The following is a 23,097-nucleotide window of genomic DNA, read 5'->3' on the forward strand; positions in this document are numbered from 1 at the left end:
AGGCAGCAGTGCTAACCACTGTGCCACTGTGCCATCCACAAGGGTTGCTCCAAAGAATTTGTCTTTCTCTGTACTGAGATCTATCAATGTAGAATAACTAGATAGTAATGCCAATAGAATATATATTGGTGGGAAAACATAGCCCACTAATGAGTCAGAATAGAAAAGGCATTTGCCTTAAATGACACAGTAGGTTATTGCACATAGCAATAGATAAAGTTTAATTTGCTAGGCACAATTACATGAGACTACCCACAGCTATGCAGAGCACATCTACTCCTCTCAGGAATACGTACAGATCTCAACTATTTCCATCGAAAGACAATGTGACAGCTTGATTGGAGCTTAGCACGATATCAACATTAATTTATTCAAAACCATCACCTCATATAAAACACCTCATTATCCAAACACTTTTAATAGGATGACAAATTACTCACAATTAGTTACTGGACTATTTCTTCTGGCTACTTGGTGAATACCTGAGTAGCAGAAGTATTAAGGAGAGTCGCACAAAGAGAAGTGCAACACAAAGCAAAGGAACACAGCTAGGAAGAGACAGTACAATTTAGGAAATCCTTTTCTGCTTGGGTTCAAAGTAATGAAATAATAATAAAGCAAAACCAATAGTTTCAGTTGTTCCATCACATTCATCAACATGCCCATGTCCTTACATCCCTCTAACCACTTCATTGTCCTCTTGCCCTCAGCACAAAAACACAAGCCAATAGAAAATAATGCACATTCCAATTTGATGGAATAAATTCAACCATAACATAATATGTACTAAAGTTCATAAATGATCCTTAGGTATGCTCTTATTGCTGATCCTCCATGCACCTTTGTGCTTTCTCAATCTCCTATCGATTCTTCCTCAGTGGGCAGTGAAAATATGCTAATCTCTAATTGAGGAAGCCTCAATTGGCATTGAAGAAGAACATCCTGCAACCCTGGTCTAGAAGGCCCAGCTTCACATTGCACCATCTGGGCTTGGAGTGCAGCTGGCAAAGCTGGCTGGTTAACTGGCAACAGCAAAAACTGGGTGGTATGCTTTGGAACATGAATAAGTGTCATCATGCCAGGGAGAGTCTGTGTCTGAGGAATTGATGGATCTTGGAAGTTCTTCTGAACAATTTCATAGATTCATGATGGTGACCATCCAACCTTCCACTTCAGAACTTAACTGTTGGTATTGCTATGGCAGATGTAATGTCGACAGTCAGATACTGAAACACCGTGGTTCCTATTACTGTGTTCGCTTACTCCCTGTTGGAAGGGATAGGCTCTAAGTTGTGTGCAAAGCCCCAAGTCAAGTTGATGCTGCAGTCCTCCATGCTCCTTGGTATTGCTTTCTGTCAGTCAGTGTCCTTATCAATTTCTTTATTAACATTCTTATCTAAGTATCTGCAATATACGTAAATAATCTAGTAAGCTAACGTATATGGCCGTGTTAGGCAAAAGTGAGGACTGCAGATGCTAGAAATCAGAGTTTAGATTAGAGTGGTGCTGGAAAAGGACAGCAGGTCAGGCAGCATCCGAGGAGCAGGTAAATCGACCTTGCAGGCAAAAGCCCTTCATCAGGAACCATATGGATGTGCTGTCCTTTAACTTCACCACATTTCCTGTGTAGTTGCAAACAGTGTCTTCCCATGTGCAGATGACACCTCTATCCGAAAGTATGTGCACTGTCAGCTTCTGAGATAGTGGCTCCAAGTGTTGTTTCATTGTTGCTGTCTTCTTTTTGTCTTCCACTGACTGGGATGTCTCTAATTCCTGTGTACCTGAAATGAAACAAAAATAAGACTAGGATTATGTTGTGTTGAAGGAAGAAGAGACAGTAGGAAGGGTATGCTTATAACATCTAAGGCTGTATCAGAAAAGGCTATTGGGTGCAGAAGAAATGAAGGATTACTTATTGGACTACACTGAACATTGATGATTTGGCCCCACAGTTTCAGTGATGCCTCTTCTCATGGAGATTAGCACTGTTTCTTCCATGGCGTTAAATGCATAGATACATAGATGCATGCTTTTCTTCTTCCATTTTTTTGTTATGCTTGCTGGAGAGAGTCAGCAAATCATAGAGTCATAGTTCATACAGCACGGAAACAGACCCTTTCGCCTAAACAGTCTGTGTCGATCATAATTCCAAACTAAACAAATCTCACCTTGCTCTGGTTGGCCCATATCCCTTCAAACATTTCTTATTCATCTGCGAATTTTGAGAAGATTTGTAGCTCAGGTTGAGGTTCTGGATGTAGGTTTGCTCACTGAGGTGGAAGGTTCATTTTCAGACATTTCATCACACTACTAGGTAACATCATCAGTGAGCCTCCGGATGAAGCACTGGTGGCATGGCCCATTTTCTATTTATGTATTTAGGTTTCCTTGGGTTGGTGATGTCATTTCCTGTTCTTTTTCTCAGAGGGTGGGAGATGGGAGCTAAGTCGATTTGTTTGTTGATCGAGCTCTGGTTGGAATGAAAAATGTGTTGCTGGAAAAACACAGCAGGCCAGGCAGTATCCGAGGAGCAGGAGAATCGATGTTTCGGGCATAAGCCCTTCTTCAGGAATAAGGCTGGTGTGCCAAGCGGGCTGAGATAAAAGGCAGGGGGGAGGGAATTTGGGGAGGGGCGTTAGGAATACGATAGGTGGAAGGAGGTGAGCGTGAGGGTGATAGGCCGGAGACGGGGTGGGGGCGGAGAGGTCGGGAAGAAGATTGCAGGTCAAGAGGGTGGTGCTGAATCCAGGGGTTGGGACTGAGATAAGGTAGGGGGAGGGGAAATGAGGAAGCTGGAGAAATCTACATTCATCCCTTGTGGTTGGAGGGTTCCTAGGCAGAAGATGAGATGCTCTTCCTCCAGGCGTCGTGTGGTCAGGGTCTGGCAATGGAGGAGGCCAAGGACCTGCATGTCCTTGGCGGAGCGGGAGAGGGAGTTAAAGTGTTCAGCCGTGGGGCGGTTGGGTTGGTTGAACATCGAGCATTTCTTCCGCCGCCTTCGCTTCCACACCTACTTCTTCAAACAGGACTCTCGCCCACCCTCTGATGACCCCTTCTCCCGCCTCCAACACACCCCATCCACCTGGACACCCCGTACTGGCTTCTTACCCGCCCTCGATCTCATCATAGACAACTGCCGCCACGACATTGACCGCCTCAACCTGTCCACCCCTCTCACCCACTCTCACCTCTCACCCTCACAACGTGCAGCCCTCCACTCCCTCTGCTCCAATTCCAACCTCACCATCAAACCGGCAGACAAGGGAGGCGCGATGGTAGTTTGGCACACCGATCTTTACACCGCTGAAGCTAGACGCCAACTCGCGGACACTTCCTCCTACTGCCCCCTTGACCATGACCCCACATCCCACCACCAAACCACCATCTCCCAGATCATCCATAACCTCATCACCTCAGGAGATCTCCCATCCACCGCCTCCAACCTTATTGTCCCACAACCCCGTACCGTCCGATTCTACCTCCTGCCCAAAATCCACAAATCCGAATGCCCCGGCCGACCCATTGTCTCAGCCTGCTCCTGCCCCACCGAACTCATCTCTGCATACCTCGACACTGTCCTGTCCCCCTTAGTACAAGAACTCCCCACCTACGTTCAGGACACCACCCACACCCTCCACCTCCTCCATGATTTTCGCTTCCACAGCCCCCAACGCCTTATCTTCACGATGGACATCCAGTCCCTATACACGTCCATCCCCCATCACGAAGGCCTCCAAGCCCTCTGATTCTTCCTCTCCCAATGACCCAACCAGTACCCTTCCACTGACACCCTCCTTTGACTGATTAAACTGGTCCTCACTCTTAACAACTTCCAATCCTCCCACTTCCTCCAAACCAAAGGAGTAGCCATGGGCACCAGTGTGGGCCCCAGCTATGCCTGCCTCTTCATCAGATATGTGGAACAGTCCAGCTTCTGCAGCTATAATGGCACCACCCCCCACCTTTTCCTCCGCTACATCGATGATTGTATTGGCATTACCTTGTGCTCCCACAAGGAGGTTGAGCAGTTCATCCACTTTACTAATACCTTCCACCCTGACCTCAAATTTACCTGGACCGTCTCAGACTCCTCCATCCCCTTCCTAGACCTCTCCATTTCTATCTCGGTCGACCGACTCCCACAGCTACCTAGATTACACCTCCTCCCACCCTGCCCCCTGTAAAAATGCCATCCCATATTCCCAATTCCTTGGCCTCCGCTGCATCTGCTCCCAGGAGGACCAATTCCACTACCGAACAACCCAAATGGCCTCCTTCTTCAAAGACCGCAATTTCCCCTTCTATATTTTCATCTAAATTATTTCTATAAATGACAAACAAAAATGAACCCAGCAGCCATCATGCAAAAAATAAGAAATTTAAAAAATCAAACCTATAAGTCTTAAATAAAATCAACCATTTAGCTGAACAATTGAATTAAAGAAATACATCTGCTCAAACAGACCGGCAGATAGATTTCTATCTTCTGGTTAAAAAAAATCACTCCAGAAGTGTTCACGTTCAGGACAGTGTAAAAGCTCCATCAACACAACTCCATTAAACAAAACTCTTCTCTGTGATTTGAAAAAGGTTTCTTTGGTGATGTTTAAAAAAACCTCACTTCTCCATGTATCATTTTATAGAAAAAACAACTGAGCCAAGCACTTGAGGCCTCTCCAGAAAGATCATTAATAAAACTCCATTTGAAAAAAAAGTGCTTTTTAATATTTTTTGGAATTTTTGCAATTTTAAGTATAAAAGGACTAACAATGAATCAATATAATAATCTTATGTCTGAAATTTAACAACTGTAAGAAATGTAGAAATGATTTGAGAAATAAGCCTGAATCTCAGTACCACTCCACTCAGGCCATCATTTTATAAGTCTGCCATATCTGTGGAGAGAAGAACAGAGTTAGTGTTTTGAATCCAAAGGCTTGTCTTCAGAACTGAAGTGGGCTGGAAAATTATGTTTTTCCCTGCTATTGACAAAGCAGGAGAAGTGAACGATGCTAATAGTGAGGGTCCAAACTGGGGGCAGTATGTCCATTCCTGAAAATTGTGAGTTGCAAGTACAAGATTTGCCATAGTTTTAAGAGTAAAGTTCAGGTTAAGCACATGCATTAAGAAACATGAAAGCATATTAAAACAGTGTATTTTTTCCTATTTTCTTCTCTCCTAAAATAGAAGCATTTTCCGAGAGTAACAATTCACAACAAAGGGGAAGGACTAGCATTACAGTTTACTTCAAACTTCAATAGATAAGAATAACAATTTAACTTTCAGACAAGAATAGTAGCACAGAAAAGGATAGTAATGTGCAGTTCTTGAAGAATGTGAGATCTAAAATGATATACGGAGAAGTGAGGTTTTTTTTAAACATCACCAAAGAATGTTAATTCATACAAACGTACTTGAGGGAACTGGTTTCCAAGTGGAATACTTGTGATAGCAGATTTGGAGATAATCTGACATGGCAGTAAGGGAGCAAAGTTCATGGAGTAATGATTTCAGAGGGCCGTCATCCCTCTGAGAGTTAATGTTGTGCAGAGTGTGGAGGAGCTGCACAATCCTGGAAACCTGGAATATGTTTCCGTCCTGAACTCATTTGAGTAAGTAGTTTCCTGGGGTAAGAAAGAGGAATTTATGTGGGGTCATTAGTACAGAAGCTCGGAGAGAGGAGATTTGAGAGCAATTCAGTGCTAACAAGACAATGATAGAAGAGAGAATAATAATTTTTAAAGATCAGAGTCAGAGTCTCAGATACACTGCCATATTTTCCTTACTAGGTCAAGTGATATTTTGGAAAGCATTATAAAGGGGATGTCAGTATGTTGACAGTCAGCCTGCCCCAAATGCCAATTATGACTATAATATTTCATTGAAGGAATTCTGGAGACTTGGATGCAGGTTTTAGAATAGGACATCTGCAAAATAAGATGGACACACGGTAAGCATTCTGTATGGAGTTTTCATATGACATGCCTTTTCCTGACTGAGGAAGAGGCCAAACCTTGAGAGACATGTTTTGTCATGAGTGCCACATGAAGCTACAAGGTGTCATTGTGGTTATACGGATAACATTGGAACTTGTTGCCAAGACGCTGGTGTCAGTGTTTGCCATTGTGATTCATGTCGGCCTATGGTAGGTGTTGCTATTCTCCTCTATAATCAGCTGATAACTTACAGGGACAATAATTTATGTTCAGGGCTTTCATGGCACTTTTCTTGAGGTGATTAGCTGGCTCTGGCTAATCTCCAGGACACATACTCAACAATATACGAGAATAGAAAAGGATAGGAGTTGTAGGAAATGCAATGCATGGCTGTGGAGTTAGGATTAAGTAAGGGGCTTCTGACCTATGGAGCACTTAAAGCAATTCAGCAGAAAGTAGGACCAAACTGCAAGAGAAGCAATATCTGCACAGAAAAAAAAACTAGTGAACTGGCAGTGCATATAAATGGGACAGTGAAGAACTCTTTAAACTTGGAAGGAAGAGAATAGAGAATAAAAGCAATTAAAAATATCAAGTGGAGAAGGTTAAAATGTTGACGTGCATTTTTCAAGCTGAGTATGATAGATACACTTGAAGGGCAATAAAAGAGTGTGGAAACAAGGGAGTATATGGAATTAGGGCTACTGTTCATATTGAGGACTGTTACAAAAACTGACAGATCCATTTCCTCACTATTTCATGCAATTTATTTTTATTTCTGTTTGTTTTTTGTGACAATACATTTTAATTTTACCATTATCCTGTTTCCTTCTTCTGCCTTTTGCTTCAAATTCTACCTCTTCTCATTTGTCAGCAATTTCCTCAAGTTCAGCAATTTAAGATTACTTGCCATGCACAGAGTAGCAATGACCATTCTTATTCTTTGCGATGAAGCCGTATTCAATATAATACAGGTAGTTGTCCTATTATGCACAATTCATGAACATGATTTGGCTGTAATGCGATTTGTGATTTGCGGAATTTTCTTTCCAAAGCGACCTACTCTTGGTTATTGTACAATTCCATCCCTGGCATCAGGTGTCGCAGTGCGTGGAGGACTGGACCCTGTGTCGATATCATGTGGTTAGTCGGCTTGTGCACTTTCTGGTGAAGAGTTTTGTGAACAGTGCTGTCGTCAGTGATTTTAGGTCCTTTTGTTTGAAAATAATGATGATGCTGACGATGACCCTCGACCCCAGGCTGAATACAGTTCTGTACTGTAACTCAGCAGACTCAGAAACCCCTTAAAGTGTCACATTTACTGTGTTATTTCATTGAAATATATGATTCTAAATGTCACTTAGAGTCTAAGTCATAGACTGTGCTATTGTTCGTGTTAGGCTCACTACTACTTTTGTTTTGATTTTTACTGATATTTTTGGTGGTTCACTCCCAACCCTGTTTTTCCCATAGGCCCCATTATTTCTGTTGCATGAGTTTGTATAACACAACATCACACAGGAATGCAACTACTGTATTATAGGAGGATTACCTGTATGTCTGAGAAATAGGAAAATTGACAGTAAAATGTGAATTTGTATTGTCTCCATGTGTAGTTCTTTCATTAATGTTTGTTCATTAAATTCATGATATTTTAATGTGTAGTTGAAACATTAATTTACACATGAATATGAGTAGTTTTACTATTCAACCACTTCAACCTTTGCCAACAAGGGTGGATGCTATTAAATAAAATCCATAACTTTGGATAACATTTTATAAAGCTGTTCGAAAACAATGTCCCAAAGTTGTCATGGGCAGAGAGGTGACAGATGAGCTTCAATGTGGAGAAGTGTGAGGTGATACATTTTGGTAAGAAAGAACATGGGGCCACTGTAGAAAATAACAAGTCCCGCTCTAACAGAAGTGTCAAAAGAGAGAGGCTGATATAAGTTATTAAATGTGACAGGGCAATTGAAACTAGTGGTTAATAAAGTACACAGGAATAATTAACAACCACATAGAGTACAGGGGGTTATATATAAGACACTGTTTAGACAACAACGGGAGTGTTGTGTGCAATTCTGGATGCCGCATGGAAGCATGTGAGTGCATTGAAGAGAGTGCAAAAGAAGTTTATAAGAATGGTTTCAGCAAAGAGAACCTTCTGGCGTGAAGATAGATTGAATAGATTGGCCTTTCCATATTGTAAGTTATCTAATCTAATCTAAAAAAAAAATGATCCTTGTGGAGGAAAGGCTGAGAGGTGATTCAATTGAAATTTTCAAAATTATGGAAGTTCTATTCACAGTATTCAACTGTCCTTTACTATAGAAGAGTCAAGATCAAGAGGACACAAATTCAAAGTAATTTGCAAAAGAAGTAAAAAGTGAGAAAAAAACACTTTTAATACAGCCAGTGTTTCTGGATTAGAATGCTCTGTCTGGAACTGTCATAGAGTCATAGAGATGTACAGCATGGAAACAGAACCTTCGGTCCAACCCGTCCATGTCGACCAGATATCCCAACACAATCTAGTCCCAGCTGCCAGCACCTGGCCCATATCCCTCCAAACCCTTCCTATTCATATACCCATCCAAATGCCTCTTAAGTGTCGCAATTATACCAGCCTCCAACACTTCCTCTGGCAGCTCATTCCATACACGTACCACCCTCTGTGTGAAAAGGTTGCCCCTTAGGTCTCTTTTATATCTTTCCCCGTTCACCCTAAACCTATGCCCTCTAGTTCTGGACTCCCCCACCCTAGGGAAAAGACTTTGCCTATTTATCCTATCCATGCCCCTCATAATTTTGTAAACCTCTATAAGGTCACCCCTCAGCCTCCGACATTCCAGGGAAAACAGCCCCAGCCTATTCAGCCTCTCCCTATAGCTCAAATCTTCCAACCCTGGCAACATCCTTGTAAATCTTTTCTGAACCCTTTCAAGTTTCACAACATCTTTCCGATAGAAAGGAGACCAGAATTGCACGCAATATTACAACAATGGCCTAACCAATGTCCTGTACAGCCGCAACATGATCTCCCAACTCCTGTACTCAATACTCTGACCAATAAAGGAAAGCATACAAAACGCCTTCTTCACTTTCCTATCTACCAGTGACTCCACTTTCAAGGAGCTATGAATCTGCACTCCATTGTCTCTTTGTTCAGCAACACTCCCTTGGACCTTACCATTAAGTGTATAAGTCCTGCTAAGATTTGCTTTCCCAAAATGCAGCACCTCGCATTTATTTGAATTAAACTCCATCTACCACTTCTCAGCCCATTGGCCCATCTGGTCCAGATCCTGTTGTAATCTGAGGTAACCTTCTTCGCTGTCCACTACACCTCCAATTTTGGTGTCATCCGCAAACTTACTAACTGTACCTCTTATGCTCGCAGGTTCAATTGAAGCACTCGAGAGGGTATCAGTTAATTATTTAAATGGAAACAACTTATGAGAGTATAGGAAAAGGGTGGGAAAATGGCACTAAGTCAAGATTTATAAGGTCATTTTGTTGTAACAATTCTGTGGTTGTGTGATGAACTCTGAGCAGGTTCAGATTTTTCCAAGCAATGTTCCTGTCACTTACCACTATAACTGATTCTGACAGATGAGTACATTGAGATTAAAGGATGACAGAAACATTTGCCAGTTTAAATCATCATGTAAGTAATCTTTAATTACTTAAAATCAATTACCATTATATACATGCTTTGTGAATAGTTGAAAAAAAATTCATATAGAATCATACAGCCCTTACAGCATGGACACAGGCCATTCGGCCCATCGAGTCCACACTGAATTTCAAAGGGCATCCCATCCTGACCCATGCCCCCCCAACTTCCCTATCCCCATAACCCTGCATTTCCATTGGCCAGTCCACCTATCCTGACACATCTTTGGATTGTGGGAGGAAACTGGAGCATCTGGAGGAAGCCCACGCAGATACGGGGAGACTGTTCAAACTCTACACAGCCAGTCACCCGAGGGTGGAACTGGGCACCGGGTCCCTGGCACTGTGAATCAGCAATGTCAAATTTAATGTCATACTCCTTCTCCTATTTTCTATGTTTCCATGCTTCAACGATGTGGTTGTGGGTAAAAAATACTTCACCCATAGGTGAAATGAATCACAGAGAGGAGTTTCCAAAAGGGAGTTTCTTTTTCTTTTTTCATTGAATATGGGCATTTATTGCTCAATCCTTTTGACCATGAGATGATGGTGGTGAATTACTTTCTTAAACCACAGCAGTACACCCAGAATGCAGTAAGGAATAATTTTCAAGAATTTGACACAACAACAATGCAAGAACAAGGATATTATTTCATGTCAGGATGCTGTGCAGTATGAAAGCAAACTACAGCTGGAGGTGTTTCCATTTATCTGCTGCCCCTGTCTTAGATGGCAGAGGTTGTGGGTATGGATAGTGCTGTCAGAGGAGCCTTAACTGCAATGCAGCATTCAGTTGAACCCTTCTGAATTTTTCATTTAATTCTATGCTTTCAAGGGCACCTCCGTGTTGAGGTGCCCTCGTGATCTCTGATTTGCCTGAGTGGCACACAATTCTCCTGGTGGTGTCACAAGGGCTGTGGAATTGCTGCCCTCTGACTGAGCCAGCAGTATTGGGAGCTCACCCACTGTCATTAAAAGGACATTAAATGCAAAGGTGGCCATTTCGATGGCAGCCTCTGGGAAGATTGTGATGCCTGTCTTGCAGGCAGCAGTCTTGAATTCTGTGGAACAATTCTGCTCATTTTATTTGTTCTAGCCTGTGGAGAGAACAGCAAATGAATGCTTGCGACAAACAGCTATTCATCAGCACTGAAAGGATTGAGAAATGACCAATCATTTTAATAGAATAAGAACAAAAGAGAAAGAATGACCTGCTGCTTAATGGATAAAACAGAAATAGGAAAAGATGATTGAAGTGATTTACCACACGGGAAAAAAAAGTAGAACATAAAGTTTTGAAAGTTTTACATCTGAAACCTCCTGCTGACAACTTTTTGAATTTCATCAGAATGAGCAACAGGAGTCGCTGAATGAAAACCGAGTACTTATCCACAGGTAGATAAGAGAAATCAGAGACTAGAGAAAATTAAAATGAAAATGGGAAATGCTGAAAACACTCTTCGCTTTACAGTTTATTTTGTATTCTTTTATTTTTTTCCCAAATATATTATGAAGATTATTTCAATCATCTGTCCATCTCCCAACAGCATTTGTCAGGAGCATAATTATTGCGTCAGTATTAAGCTTCATTGGAAAAAAGGTCACTTAGGCTTTCTCACACACCAGCCAGGAGGCAGTTAGAACAGAATGGGATAAATTGTAGCTTAACACAGAAAGTATAAAACAAGTTGGCAGTGCGGTTTACATCTCTTCAAATTCTGATCTCCAATTCCTAATAATGATTTCACCACCATTTGTGGAAATCCTTTCAGTTGCTATGTGAATGAGAAGTCTTGCTGACCATTGAGCATAAACTCTGGACCAGTCTCTTGAATTGTCTGGCAATTTTTGCAGTTGCTTCAGGCCACAATCTCTCTCCTCTGCTTAATAAAACAAAGAGCTGCTGATACTGAAAATCTGAAACAAAAGCAGAAATTATTACACTATGGCATAATAGTGAACACTGTTGCCTCATACAGCCGGGGACCTCGGTTCAATTCCAGCCTTGGGTGACTGTCTGCATGGAGTTTGCATGTTCTCCAGTTCTCCAGAACCGTGTCTGGGTGGGTTTCCTCTGGGTACTGTGGTTTCCTCAACAGTCCAAAGATGGGCAGGTGAGGTGGGTTAACTATGTAAAGATGGGGCTAAGCGAACAGGGTGGGTCAGTGCAGACTCGATGGACCGAATAACCTTTATTTGCTCAATAAGTATTCTGTGCCAGAGTAATTTGGCAGGTCTGACAGCATCTGTGGAGAGAAAGCAGAGCTAATATTTTGAGTCCTTTCTTCACAAACTCTTTCCATTTAAAACTCTTTGGGAGTATGCCAGTTTATCGACATGTGACATCCCATGTTCCTTTGTGTTTTGAATTGAAAGATCTGGTGACCTTTGAAACTGCATGAACCTGGGGATTGATTGCACTGTTGGATGTGTATGATTGACAATGCGAGGTCTGTTAATAAATTACAGAGCAGTCAAAAGTTCATGAGGACTTATTCAATACTTTACAAGTGTGGTAAATTGTTTTCTTTATCCCTCATGTTATAGCTGTTGACTTGGTTCATGTAGTTGGAGTACAATTGAGTTGGGACTGACAACATCTTTCTCAAAACTGAAAGCAGCAACAGGTTGAGGAAAAAACCATTGAAACTAAAAGGTTAGTCTTCTTTTTTAATCGGAAGTACAACAATGAACCGTGGTTAAAGGGATTTCAGAGTTATGTGCTGCCTTCAGAATTAGCCAGCAGTTACATTTTGTATTATAAAACTACTGAGACCTTGGACTTATGAGAACTTCAATAGAGTGAAGATGTTTTACAAGTGTGTGCTATTTTTGAATTGTCTGAAGAAAGGCCAAAAATACAACAATGTCCTGTGTTGAGTTTATTATTGCCACATGAATTGCGGTTATGAACCTTTTGAATTTCAATGTTTTTTTTTGTAGAGGTGAAGAATAAAATGGGTCATATTTTCAACCTACAGTCTTGCCTTTTAAAATCAAGAGGTTTCCAAAGTAATTGAATCTTTTTTGTCTATCCATTCCAGAGGGAAAACAGGGCTTCCACAATTGACACATATGGAAATTGCTCATTAAATATGTTTCTAACTGCATAGCTCTATGGAATTAGAACTTAATTCTGCCTCATTGAGATATATTGCCCATTCTTTAACTGTATTTTAAGTTAACCAGCTTTTTCTAGGAAACCTGATATTGACAAATGGATGTCACCAGCTGGGTATGTGAAAATCTCAGCAACACTTGCAACATTAGTGGAGAGTCAAACAAGAGTTAATGTTTCCAGTCTGATGTGACCTCTTTGGAATGGATTTGTGAATTTACTTTGGCAATTACTGTGACTTCTAATCTGCCTCAAAACCGTTTCCTTTTACTTTGATCAAAGACAAAATTCTGGAGTCATAGCCAATGTTGTCCCATTGTTTAAGAAGGGCAACAGAGATAATCCTGGAAATTACAGGCCTGTGAGTCTCATGTCGGTGGTATGGAAATTATTGGAAAAGATTCTCAGGGATAAGATGGATAAACATTTAGAGGCAAATGGACATATTAGTGAAAGACAGCCTGGGTTTGTGTGGGGGAGATGGTGCCTCACTAGATTGATTGAGTGTTTTGAGGAGGTAATGAAGATGATTGATGAGGGAAAAGCAGTTGATATTTTCTCCATGGACTTCAGTAAAGCTTTTGACAAGATCTCTCAGGGCAGACTGGTACAAAAAATGAAGTGACATGGTATTAGGGTGGAGCTGGCAAGATGGATACAGAACTGGCTTGGTCTTAAGAGACAGTGGGTCCTCAGTGGAAAGATGTTTTTCAAAATGGAGCGTTGTGACTACTGGTGTTCCACTGTGATCAGTGCTGGGACCTCTGCTTGGGTCCACATAAATGATTTGGAAGAAAATATGGCTGATTAGAAATTAGAAAATCTAATTAGTAAGATTGCAGGCGATACAAAGATTAGTATTGTTGCAGATCATGAGGAGGATTGTCAGAGGGTATAGAGGAGATAAGTCAGTTGGAGGCATGAGCACAAAAATGGCAAACGGAGTTTAATCCAGACAAATGTGAGATTATGCATTTTGGATGGTCAAGTACAGGTGGAAATTATACAGTGAATCGCAGAACTCTTAGGAGCATTGATATGCAGAGGGATCTGGATGTACAAGCCCACAGATCAGTGAAGGTGGAGGTGGCAGCACAAGTAGATAAGGTAGTTAAAAAAAAAGCTTATGGCATGCTTGCCTTCATTGGAAGGGGCATTGAATATAAAGATAGACAAGTTATGCTGCAGCTTTTAGAACTTTAGTTAGGCCACAATTGGGATATTGTGCACAGTTCTGGTCACCACCCTATCTGAAGGATGTGAATGGTTTGGAGAGGGTACAGAAAAATTAAAAAGTGATAAGAATGTGCTGTAGGAGGAGGTGGTGAAAGCAGACACAATAGCTGTGGTAAAGAAGCAGCCGGATGAATACAGGAATAGGAATGGAAAAGAAGAATATGAATCCTATGAGTGAAGACAGTTTTAGTATGGAAGGACAAAATGTGTTAGCACTGGATTGGAGGGATGAATGGCCTATCTTGTGCTGTATTATTCTTTCTTTGTTCTTATCTGAACTAAAAGTATAAAATTGTGGATAAACTCAGCAGGTCTGCCAGCATCTATGGAAAGATGAAGAGAGTTAACATTTCAAAACAATAATGACTCTTCTTCAGACTTCTGGTGCTGCATTTTCCATTTGCATTTCAGATCAATCTTAAGGAATTTCAGTGTTTCTTTACAATCAACCTTTGCCACAGTTTTTGTTTCTCATTTTTCTTATATTGCTACTCAAAGTTATTCATACTACAAGTGATTGACAAAGTTCATGCGCTCAGAAGACAGTGGTAAGCCATCTTGTTGAACAGCTGCAGTCCAGGAGGTGAAGGTACTTCTTCAGATTTGTTAGGTCGAAGGTTTTCGGATTTTAACCCAACAGTGATAAAGGAACAGTGGCTTTGATCAAAGTCAGAATTGTGTGTGATAAGTGCAGGTGAGAAGAAGATACAATGGCTGCACTCTTATCTCACTTGTTTGACCATAGCAAGTGTTTTTATTTAAAATGACTATGCTTACGAAATCAGTGTTGGACTAAACTGCTATTGTCGTAAAAGAAACAAATAAGTTGACACGTATTTTTGTACATTTTTCAAAGAAAAGAGAGTGATATTTATTGCACTAAGCACCTCATCTCAGTAAAAGTAATAAAGATGCTTCAACTCTCTCTCACACATGTATTCAAGGCTTCATACATAAATGCACACAGGAATAAATTATAAAGGTAGATGAAGTGCTTTCGATGTTCAATAGAAGTCACTGGCATAGGGAATTTGTAGATTGGTAACTTGCATAGCTTCAGGCTGAGCTTAATGGTCTTTTTGGAGGTCTTTGTGCATGAATCACAAAAAGCTAACATTCAAATTCAGCAGGTAATTAGGATAGCAAATGAAATGTTGACCTCCATTCAAAGAGAACTATGTAAAATTTCACAAGGCACAAGGAATACTGTGAAATGTTTTGATTCCCTTAGCCAAGAAAAGATGTAGTGGCTTTGGAAGGATCCTGTGATGGTTCATGAGGTTTAGGAGATTGGAAGGAGTCCTTAATGAAGCACGCAAGGTTCTTAAGGTGCTTAACCAGGTAAATACAGAGAAGTTGTTTCCCCTTTGTGGGAGTATCTAGGACAGGAGTGCACAGTCTCAGAGCAAGGGATTGCTCATCGAAGACAGTGAAGATAATGATTTATTTTCTCTTAGATTGGAGTGCATCTGTGGAATGTTTTGTTGTAGAGGGCTATCAGGGCTGGGTTGTTAAGTAAATTTGAGGCTGAAGGAAACATATTTCTAATTATTAAGGGAATAAAGGATAATGGGGATAAGCATGAAAGTGAATTTGAAGGTTATCACATTAGCCACGATTCTATTGAATGGAGGAGCAGATTTGAGAGGCTGAATGACCTACATCTGCTTCTGCAACTTATTGTCCTATGGCATGGAGAATGATTTAAAGACAATTGGTACATCTGTTCTTCTGGGAATACTAACTGGTCGATTGATTTTTAAAATACTTTTCATAGCATGATACTGATCAAACAACAGGCAGCATCAAGCTTGGATAATAAACAGACAGAGAACGAGAGAGAGAGAGAAAGGGAATCCACTCAGCAAAGTGCTTCATATGCATCTTTTCTCCTCTTCTATTCTTGTTGCCTTGTGCAAAATTATTTTCTGAAATGTCAAAAGAGGGTAAATTGGCTGATCATATGATTCCTTCCCAGCAATCAACAAAAGACTCAACTATGCTCATGGCAAGTTGATTTCAGGACCATGGTTTATGAATGTATAATTTATAGCTGTGCCCTTTCTCTTCCAGGTAAATATCCATTGTATGAAGTTACTGAATTGATAAGTTATTCCATACACAGTTAAATTGCCTAGATAGTTTCAGCTCCGTCCAGGTTTGTTGCCCATCCTAATTCTTCTGCATTGGATGGTGGTGAGCTGCCTTCGTGAATAACTGCAGTCCTTGTGTTATAGAAGCATCCATAGTGCTGATAGAAAGTGAAACCCATGATTTTTAACAAGTAACAATGGAGGATCAGTGATAAAATTCCAGGTCAGAATGGTGCATGACTTGGGAGGGAACTTGCAGGTGATGGAGTTCCCATGCATTTCGTGCCCTTGTCCTTTCAATGAAATGAATGAAATCAATAGAAAGATACAGAATCTGTTTTGGTAAAGTTGAGGAATCGCAAATGAAAAAATGGTAGTTGTGTACAGGACTCCCAGCTGTAGTCAGGATGTGGGGAGGGAAACAAATCAGGGGTGGAAAAGCATGTAAAAATGGCATTATTATCATAATTGTGAAGGACTTCAATATGCACGTGCACTGGGAAAATCAAGTTGCTAGAGGAAAAGGAATTTGTAGAATGTCTCCAAGATGGTTTTTTGGAGTAAATTGTGGTAAAGCCTACTAGGGAACAGGCAGTTCTAGATTTAGTGATGTGAAATGAGGTAGACTTGATTAGGACATTAAGATGAATGAAAGGCTATGGGGCAGTGGTCATAATGTTGGAGAATTCACTTTGCAGTTTGAGAAGGAGATGCTGGAATCAGATATAACCTATTATAATTGAGTATATTTAACTACAAGGATATGAGGGAGGAGTAGGCCAGAGTTGATTGGAAAGGGAGGGTTTAGATCAGAGTGGTGCTGGAAAAGCACAGCAGGTCAGGCAGCATCCGAGGAGAAGGAAAATCGACATTTTGGGTAAAAGCCCTTCAGCAAGAAAATAGGCAGGAAGCCTCCAGGGTGGAGAGATAAATGGGGGGGTGGAGAGATGGACGGGGGGTGTGTGTGTGTGCTGGGGAGAAGGTAGCATAGAATACAATAGGTGAATGGGGGTGGGGATGGAGGTGATAGGTCAAAGGGGAGGGTGGGGGAAGGTAGCAAAGAGTACAATAGGTGAATGGGGGTGGGGATGGAGGTGATAGGTCAGAGAGGAGGGTGGAGCGGATAGGTGGGAAGGGAGATTGGCAGGTGGGACAGGTCATGAGGACAGTGCTGAGATGGACGGTTGGAACTGAGGTAAGGTGGGGGGAGGGGATATGAGGAAACTGGTGAAGTCCACATTGATGCCCTGGGGTTGAAGTGTTCCGAGGCGGAAGATGAGGCGTTCCTCCTCCAGGCGTCGGGTGGTGAAGGAGTGGCGGTGGAGGAGGCCCAGGACCTGCATGTCCTCGGCAGAGTGGGAGGGGGAGTTGAAATGTTGGGCCATGGGGTGATGGGGTTGATTGGTGCAGATGTCTCGGAGATGTTCCCTGAAGCGCTCTGCTAGGGGCGTCCAGTCTCCCCAGTGTAGAGGAGACTGCATCGGGAGAAACGGATACTTATAAGTGACATTGGTGGATGTGCAGGTAAAACTTTGATGGATGTGGGGCCTTGGATGGTGGTGAAGGAGGAGGTGTGGGCGCAGGTTTTGCAATTCCTGCAGTGACAGGGGAGGGTGCCGGGAAGGGAGGTTGGTTTTTCGGGGGTGTGGACCTGACCAGGAGGGAACGGTCTTTGCTGAAAGCCATCAAGGGAACAGTGATTGGAAAGGGAGCCTAGCAGGGAAGATAGTGGAGCAGCAATGGTAGGGGGTTCTGGTGATAATTTGGGAGGCACAGCAGAAATTCATCTCAAGGAAGAAGCAACATACTAAAGTAAGGACAAGATAATTATGGCAGACGAGGAAAATCTGGGTTAGCATAAAAACGAACAAAAAAAGCACACAATGTGGTGAAGAATAGTGGAAAGTGTCTGACCTGCTCTTATAGCCACTGTATTTATATGGTGAGTCTAGTTGAGTTTCTAGACAATGGTAATCCCCAAGATGTTGATAGTGGGTGATTCAGTGATGGCGATGCTATTGAATGTCTAAGGATGATGTGTAGATTGTCTCTTATTAGACATGGTCGTTGCATGACATTTGTGTAGTGTGAAGATCACTTGCCACTTGACAGCCCAAGCCTGGATACTTTCTAGGTTTTGTTGCATTTGCACATGGACTACTTCAGTATCTGAGGAGCAATAAATGATGCTGAACAATGCACAATCATCAGTGAAAATCCAGTTGATGCAGTTGAAGATGGCCCAGAACACTACCCCGAGGAACTACTGCAGTGATGTCCTGGAGCTGAGATGACTGACCTCCACAACAATCTTCCTATGTACCAGGTCTGACTCCAATCATGATTATAAACATGGTTGAATTGAAACTGTATTGGGCCATGATGGCAAAGCAACACAGTTCTCCAAACATTACACAGATTCAGTCACTGCAAATAAACCCCACCAGTGCAGCATCCCACAGATCTATGTTAGATTATCTATCCCAGAGATAAGATTGTACAAAGTGAGCAACAGCTATGGCAGAATTTCTTCATCATATCCATCTAACTTGCCTTTACCTGTCACATTTCCAGACGACAGGTGTCACACCTCCTCTCTGAGGACCATTACAAAAGGAGCACTAATGAAAGAGAATGTGAGCTAGTCAGCTTCTGCTGACATCTCTAACTTTGGAGGAAGTCAAAGATTTACAAGCAGTTGCAATTGATAGAGAAATAATTAGCTTACTTTTGGCTTCAGGACCTAACTGGCAGTAATTAAATTTGAGATGTACCTATCTATATCCATTGGACCTTGTGGCCTTAAAGAGACAGGCAAAATATAATTGAGCCTTTGTAGTGTATTACATGGTGTAAAGCTCCTGTCCTTTTTAGATATCCTCTAATTTAACTTGATCAATGAAGCAAAAGAATTGTTTCTTTTTTTTTAATCATACCCTTTCCAATAATGATAGTCCGATGTATATACCAGTAGCAGCAACAGAAAAGCAGTATACTTGCAAGTCCCATCACACAAGTGCCAGGCAATATCTATGTCCAAAAAGAAAGAATCCAACCATTGTCTCTGTTGATCCCTGGTATTATCATTGCTGAGTCTCCTACTATCAACATCTTGGTGGTTATCGTTGACTAGAAACTGAACTGGACCACTGATATTAATACTCTGTCTACAACAATAGGTCAGAGGCTTGGAATTCTGAAGTAAGAAGCTCACCTTCTGATCTACATTTCATCTAATTTTTTTTTATTCTGGTGCACGGCAGTGCTTTGTTAACATTTTTAACTTTTTGGATAACTCAGGGAATAGCAAGGTTTGATTTCTCATATGATACCACAATAAAGTGTGACATTTATTTTCTATGTGACACTATGTACCTACACCCCATGGGCTGCAGCAGTTGAAGAAGGCAGCTCACCACCACTGTCTCCAGAGACAACGAATATTGGCCTACCCAGCAACTGGCAAATCTCATGAATGAAAAGAATGAGTGTCACGCCTCACTGGTGTATGGTACTGGAAATGCATGGTAGCCTGATTAACAAGGTTAAATCACGTGGAAATACAGAGATAAATAGCCAGTGGGATACAAAATTGGCTCAAAGGTAGAAGACACAAGAGTAGTGATGGAGGATTGCTTTTCGGACTGGAGGCCTGTGACCAGTGGTGTACCTCAAGGATTGGTCCTGGGTCCACTGATTTTTATCATTAACATAAATTATTTGGATGTGAATATAGGAGCTTTGGTTAGTAAGTTTGCAGATGATACCAAAATTGGTGGTGTAGTGGACAGCGAAGAAGGTTACTTCAGAGTACGATGGGACCTTGATCAGATGGGTCAATGATAGACGGCATTTAATTTAAATGTATGTGTAGTGCTGCATTTTGGAAAGGCAAATCAGGGCAGACTTTTCACTTAATGGTAAGATTCTGGGGAGTGTGGATGAACAAAAAAGGTCTTAGAGTGCAGGTTCATAGTTGCTTGAATGTGGAGTCATAGGTAGATAAGGTATGCTTACTTTTATTTAGTACACTTAGCCTCTATTAGTGAATGCATTGAGTATAGGAGTTGGGAGGTCATGCTATGGCTGCACAGGACTTTGGTTAGGCCACTTTTGGAAGACTGTGTGCAATTCTTATCTCTCTGCTATGGGAAAGATGTTGTGAAACTTGAAAGGTTCACAAAAGATTTGTAAGGATGTTGTCAGGGTTAGAAAATTTGAGCTGTGGGCAGTGGCTTATTTTCCCTGGAGCATCGGAGGATGAGGGGTGACCTTACAGAAGTTTATAAAATCATGAGAGCCATATATAGAGTAAATAGTTAAGGTCTTTTTGCCAGGGAAGGGGAGTCTAAAAGTAGAGATTGTTTAAGATGAGAGAGGAAAGATTTAAAAGGGACATAAGGAGCAACTTTTTCATGCAGAGGATATTGCGTGTATGGAATGAGCTGCCAGAGAAAGTGATAGAGACTGGTACAATTACAACATTTAAAAGGTATCTGGATGGGTATATGAATAGGAAGGGTTTAGAGGGATATGGGCCAAATACTGGCAAATGAGACAAGATTAATTTAGGATATCTGGTCAGCATGGATGAATTGGATTGGAGGGTCTGTTTCCGTGCTGTATGACCTATGATTCTATGGCCCTAAATCAAGCTCTGCTAGTTCTGAAATTACCACAAAAGTTAAAAATGTTATCAAAATATGCAAAGTCCACAACTTACCTGTTGAAGAAATCCTGCTTAACAGAACACACAGACTAAGTTTCTGTACTCAATGAGAATGACCTTTATTGGCAAATAAATGGATTCTAACCACAGATAAACAATAAATTATGACTGTTTCAACTTTAACCCTTCTAAAATTGCCACACACTCTCACAGAAAAACAAAAAGAGTAGGAGAAAATAAATATTGCAGAAACCGAGGAATATTTAATGCACCAGTCCTCGGGATTCAAAGAATTTTCTTTTATGTTTCACATGTCCTTCAGTTCAATGATCTTTTCATTCAGGTTCTCTTCTTCACATGAGGCACAGACTGACTGACTTGTGTACCTTAAAACCTCTCATACTCTGGTGAAAAGATGGTGACAGATACCCAATCTATTCTTTCGGCAGTCCGAAAACATCCGGCAGTATTTTTCACACTCACACTCTGCTCTCCAGGAGCCATTCAGATCATTGTTGTCAGGGTCATGGCCTTGGCACCCACAACTCCACACAAATCCACAAACCAATCAGCAAAATGTCACCAGGTGAATCGCACCTAATGCACCAACCCCCAGAGTCAGGCTGTCTCCTCACACATGGTCCCTTTCTGCTTGCAAAGTAGCACAGCAAACATGACTTAAAATGAATTTCAGTAAAATTAATTCCTTCCTTGGTCTTCTATTGTAAAACAATTTCCTACATCAATCCATAGTCAAATATACAATCAAACGAGATATGGAGCAGAAGCTTAGATGGCCTCAACAGCTGGAGCTATGGTGAGATGTGCAGCAAATTTGGGAGTGAACTCCAACAAAACCCATCTCAACACTGAGATCATTTTTATGCCTTCCAAAAGCACCATGGTGAGATTCTCATGAGGCACTCATGAGTTGTCAAGCAACGTTGACTGTTACTGATAATAGCCCAACTTGCCAAATTCGTATACACATTTTGATCTTACCAGATTTTCCAAAAAAGCTTGACATCAGAAAATCTCAAAAAGAAATCAAACAGGACACCTAGCGATGCAGATTACAATAGACAATAGGTGCAGGAGTAGGCCATTCTGCCCTTCGAGCCTGCACCACCATTCAATATGATCATGGCTGATCATCCTTAATCAGTATCCTGTTCCTGCCTTATCTCCATAACCCTTGATTCCACTATCCTTGAGAGCTCTATCCAACTCTTTCTTAAATGAATCCAGAGACTGGGCCTCCAGTGACCTCTGGAGCAGAGCATTCCACACAGCTACCACTCTCTGGGTGAAGAAGTTTCTCCTCATCTCTGTCCTAAATGGTCTACCCCGTATTTTTAAGCTGTGTCCTCTGGTTCGGCACTCATCCATCAGCGGAAACATGTTTCCTGCCTCCAGAGTGTCCAATCCTTTAATAATCTTATATGTCTCAATCAGATCCCCTCTCAGTCTTTTAAACTCAAGAGTATACAAGCCCAGTCGCTTCAGTCTTTCAGCGTAAGATAGTCCCGCCATTCCGGGAATTGACCTCGTGAACCTACGCTGCACTCCCTCAATAGCCAGAATGTATTTCCTCAAATTTGGAGACCAGAACTGCACACAATACTCCAGGTGTGGTCTTACCAGGGCCCTGTACAGCTGCAGAAGAACCTCTTTGCTTCTATACTCAATCCCTCTTGTTATGAAGGTCAGCATGCTATTAGCCTTCTTCACTACCTGCTGTACCTGCATGCTTACCTTCATTGACTGGTGTACAAGAACACCCAGAGCTCTTTGTACTGCCCCTTTACCTAAATTGATTCCATTTAGATAGGAATCTGCCTTCCTGTTCTTGCCACCAAAGTGGATAAACATACATTTATCCATATTAAACTGCATCTGCCATGCATCTGACCACTCACCTAACCTGTCCAGGTCACCCTGTAATCTCCTAACATTCTCATCACATTTCACCCTGCCACCCAGCTCAGTATCATCAGCAAATTTGCTATTGTTATTACTAATACCATCTTCTATATCATTAATATATATTGTAAAAAGCTGCGGTCCCAGCACTGATCCCTGTGGTACCCCACTGGTCACTGCCTGCCATTCCGAAATGGAGCCATTTATCACTACTCTTTGTTTCCTGTCAGCCAACCAACTTTCAATCCAAGTTGGCACTTTGCCCCCAATACCATGCGCCCTAATTCTGCTCACTAACCTCCTATGTGGGACTTTATCAAAAGCTTTCTGAAAGTCCAGGTACACTACATCTACTGGATCTCCCTCGTCCATCTTCAATTTACATCCTCAAAAAATTCCAGAAGATTAGTCAAGCATGATTTCCCCTTCATAAATCCATGCTGA

The 23,097-nt window shown here is 41.6% G+C and overlaps 1 protein-coding gene across 4 annotated transcripts in view; it reads left to right on the forward strand.

The window, feature by feature from the left end:
* The window catches only part of kynu (kynureninase), a 220,913-nt gene that overhangs the window by 13,540 nt on the left and 184,276 nt on the right, over positions 1–23,097 (forward strand). For 2 of the 4 annotated variants that reach the window (XM_043694092.2, XM_043694094.2), the window contains exon 1: positions 12,117–12,270. The gene's annotated coding sequence lies outside the window, so the exon portion shown is untranslated. Of the gene's footprint in view, positions 1–12,045; positions 12,065–12,116; positions 12,271–23,097 lie in introns of those variants that run through there. The other 2 variants (XM_043694093.2, XM_087989228.1) reach the window with 2 other exon arrangements.

Source organism: Chiloscyllium plagiosum, unplaced genomic scaffold (genome assembly GCF_037043375.1).
Source record: "Chiloscyllium plagiosum isolate Xiang-an unplaced genomic scaffold, Cpla_swu_hap1 HiC_scaffold_7, whole genome shotgun sequence".
In the NCBI taxonomy this organism is placed as follows: Eukaryota; Metazoa; Chordata; class Chondrichthyes; order Orectolobiformes; family Hemiscylliidae; genus Chiloscyllium; species Chiloscyllium plagiosum.